This window comes from Lipotes vexillifer, unplaced genomic scaffold (genome assembly GCF_000442215.2).
Source record: "Lipotes vexillifer unplaced genomic scaffold, Lipotes_vexillifer_v1.1 scaffold1162, whole genome shotgun sequence".
In the NCBI taxonomy this organism is placed as follows: Eukaryota; Metazoa; Chordata; class Mammalia; order Artiodactyla; family Lipotidae; genus Lipotes; species Lipotes vexillifer.
The window spans coordinates 902775-906677 of record NW_006779033.1 but is presented as its reverse complement, the minus strand read 5'-3'; positions in this window follow the sequence as shown (position 1 = coordinate 906677).

The following is a 3903-nucleotide window of genomic DNA, read 5'->3' as shown; positions in this document are numbered from 1 at the left end:
CTCTTTCCAAACACAATTTCATTTTAAGCTCTAAATCAGTAATTTCCCTCTGAATAGGTTCTATCTTTGCGATAATACATTTTAAAAAATTTTATTGACGTAGAGTTGATTTACAATTTGTGATGATATTTTTAATCAAGTAAAGATTTCATGGTTCGGAACTCAAAGTCGATGGGGGAGCAGAAGAAAAACAAAACAACAAAGAACAATAAATTTTAATAAAAAGCTTGTTTTAGTAAGTGATTTTTTAAACTACTCCAAAATGTTAAAGACACCAACAGCACTAAACCTGCCTGCTGTAGTCCACTCTCTGGTTTGTCTGAAAGGCCAGTGGCGTGGAGGGTGAGCCTTGAGCCCAGTCTGAGGGTCATGACGACTAACTGCTCAAATTCTCCTGTTTCATTCTAGTTTACATTTCCATCTTTTATCAAGTTTTGATCATTGACCCAGAAATGCACTTATATCCAAGTTTTCCTTTAATTTTTCAGTGTTTTTTCCTGCGGTCTTGTTAACCTCCTCAAAGATTCCATTTCTTTAAAGTTAACATAGAGCCTTCAGGGAGGCTGCAAAATTCATGTGTGTGGAATAAGCAGCCGCTTTTAGCGAACAGAATAGAGCGGCCGTAGCCTCCAGGTTAATGGCCTCTGACAAGAGTGTCTCCATCAACCAGAAAATGCTAGGAATATAAATCTAAGGGCATTCAAGTAAAACTCCATTTTCTAGTGTATGTCCGTAAAGGACAGAGCCCTGATTTAAATGCCTCAGGAGCCCCCCTGCCTGTCACAGGGCCTGGCACTCAGTAAATATTTTTGGAATAGATGAAGAGTGGGGTGATAGATAGGATTTTGCCAGAAAGAGAAGAGGGAACAGCTGAAGGAACAGCAGGAAGGAAGGCACCGAGGTGCAGGGAGAATTACACGTTTGTGAAGGTTTAGGGACCTCATGGCATTTCCATCTTATGATTTAATTATGGTATTTACAGAATAAAATTTGATGATATTCTTTGTGAAATAATAAGAAATATATCTATGGGTCTCTGCCCCTGGCTCCTGACACAGGACTCCGAAAACCCTTGTAATTTCCTAAGTGATGAGAACACGAGGAGCATCTCTTGTTCTAATATTTGGTCTTTGACCCCCCCTTCCTGACACAGAGCTCCTGAAACCCTGGTAATTTCCTGGGTGATAGGAGTGTCTTTTGTTCTAATGAGGTGACTCTGGGTCTCCAGAAACACCAAGCCATGATGAGAAGCTTGGAATGTCCAGCCACCCTCCGTGTTTCTCTAGAGAGGGAAAAGGGGCCGGAAGTGGAGTTAATGACCCATCATGCCCACGTGAGGAAGCCTCCGTACGTAAAATCCCACTAGTGTGGGGTTCAGAGAGCTTCCAGGTGGGTGAGCACAGCCACACGGGGAGGGTGACGCACCCCAGCTCCAGGGGGACAGAGGCTCCTGCACTCGGGACCCTCCCAGACCTCGCCCTGTGCATCTCTTCATCTGGCTGTTCATCTGTGTCCTTTACCATATCCTTTAATAAACTGGTGAAGGTAAGTAAGCGTTTCCACATCTGTGAGCCCCTCTAGCAAGTTAATCAAACTCAAGAAGGAGGTCATTGCAACCTCTGCGCTGTATCTCAGCGGTCCCCACCCTTTATGGCACCAGGGACCATTTTGTGGAAGACAGTTTTTCCACAGACTGGGGCCGCGGTGGGGAGATGGTTCAGGCGGTAATACAAGCGATGGGGAGCAACGGGGAGCGACGGGGAGCGACGGGGAGCATTGGGGAGTGATGGGGAGCGACGGGGAGCATTGGGGAGTGATAGAGAGTGATGGGGAGTGATGGGGAGCGACAGGGAGTGATGGAGAGTGATGGGGAGCGGCAGGTGAAGCTTTGCTCGCTCCCTCTCCACTCACCTCCTGCTGTGTGGCCTGGTTCCTAACAACCAGCCTGTGGCCTGGGGGTTGGGGGTCCCTGCTGTAGCTGGTGGGTCAGAAGCACAGGTAACGGGAACCCTGGGCTGGAACCGGCATCTGCAGTGTGGGGAGGGGTGCCGTCTTGTGGGATGGAGCCCTAATCGGTGGGATCCGAAGATAACTCTGGGTCAATTGTGTCTGAATTGAGTTAAAGTGTAGGACCCCCAGCTGGTGTCCAGAGACTTGCTTGATGTGGGAGAAAACCTCCCACACGTGGTGACCGGAGGTGAATTGTTTTCCGTGAGCAGCAGAGGAGACTCACAGGTGAGAAAGACACAGTAGAGAAGAGCGTGGGGAGGAAAAAGTGCACTTTCCAAAAGACTATCTTAGGGGCTTCCCTGGTGGCACAGTGGTTAAGAATCCATCTGCCAATGCAGGGGTCACGGGTTTGAGCCCTGGTCGGGGAAGATCCCACATACCGCGGAGCAACTAAGCCCGCGAGCCACAACTACCGAAGCCCGCATGCCACAACTACTGAGCCCACGTGCCTAGAGCCCACGCTCCACAACAAGAGAAGCCACCGCACTGAGAAGCCCACGCACCACAAGGAAGGGTAGCCCCCGCTTGTCGCAACTAGAGAAAGCCCGCACACAGCAATGAAGACCCAACGCAGCCAAAAAATAAATAAATAAAACTTTATTTTTTAAAAAAGACTATTTTAAATATCAACATTAGGAGTTTTGAAAGGACGTTAAGAAAATCCTAGGGAAACACCTCACTTTAGAAAATGGCTTTATTGAGGTATACTTTACATACACACATTTTATTTTTTTTTATTTTTATTTTTTTTGCGGTACGCGGGCCTCTCACCATTGTGGCCTCTCCCTTTGCAGAGCACAGGCTCTGGACGCACAGGCTCAGCGGCCATGGCTCACGGGCCCAGCCGCTCCGCGGCATGCGGGATCTTCCCGGACCGGGGCATGAACCCGCGGCCCCTGCATCGGCAGGCGGACTCTCAACCACTGCACCACCAGGGAAGCCCCATACACACATTTTAAATGTATAGGCCAGGGATGTATATGCCTGCGAAGCCCTCACCCCCATCAAGATACAGACATCACCCAGAAAAGCTCTGCTGAGCCTCTTGGCAGACAGTCCCTGCCCCCCTCACCTCCCTAGACAGTGACCGGCCCGCTTCTCTCGCTGAAGGTGAGTCTTTCCTATTCTCAGCTTCGAGTAAATGGAACCAGGCACAGGCTGTCGTGTGTCCGGCTTCTTTCACTCAGCATAACACTTAGGAGACTCACACATGTCGCCCGTATCGGTACTTTATTCCTTTGTATTTACTGCTGAGTGGTGTTCCATTGTATGAATACCCCAGGACTTGTTATCCATTGCTCTGTTCATGGGCGTTTGGGTTGTGTCCAGTTGGGGCCACTTGGAATCAAGCTGCTCTGAACCCTCAGATACAGTTCTTTGTGTAGACACATGTTTTCATTTCTCTTGGGTAAGTATCTAGGAGCAGCATTGGTGGGTTATATGATAAGTCATATCTTACTTTTTGAAAATGATACCTTTTGGGTCATTAACTCACAAAAAGTGTCCTTATAGCCACTATTTGAACAAAGAACCCAGGCTGGATAGAGCGTCATCCGAGCTGGCATGGAACAGCGTACGTTCTTATATTAGAATAATGCTCGTATTCTTTGAGGACACAAGTGACAATGGGGAGATGGCACTGAATATGCTGGTTGGTACGTCTGAGCTGAAGTGAATACTTTACACGTCAGTATCTGGAAGTGGACTCATTTTAGGCAGCATATCAGGGTCTCATACTTGCTTACATAGCAAGACATCGACAGGAAATGACCAATACTGCGAGTGCATTAGTATTTTTTTTATATGAAAACTATACACCCAAGGCAAACTGACTTATGCAAGAAAAGAGATTTTACTAGCTTATGTAACGAAAAAGACCGAGGGTGACATGGC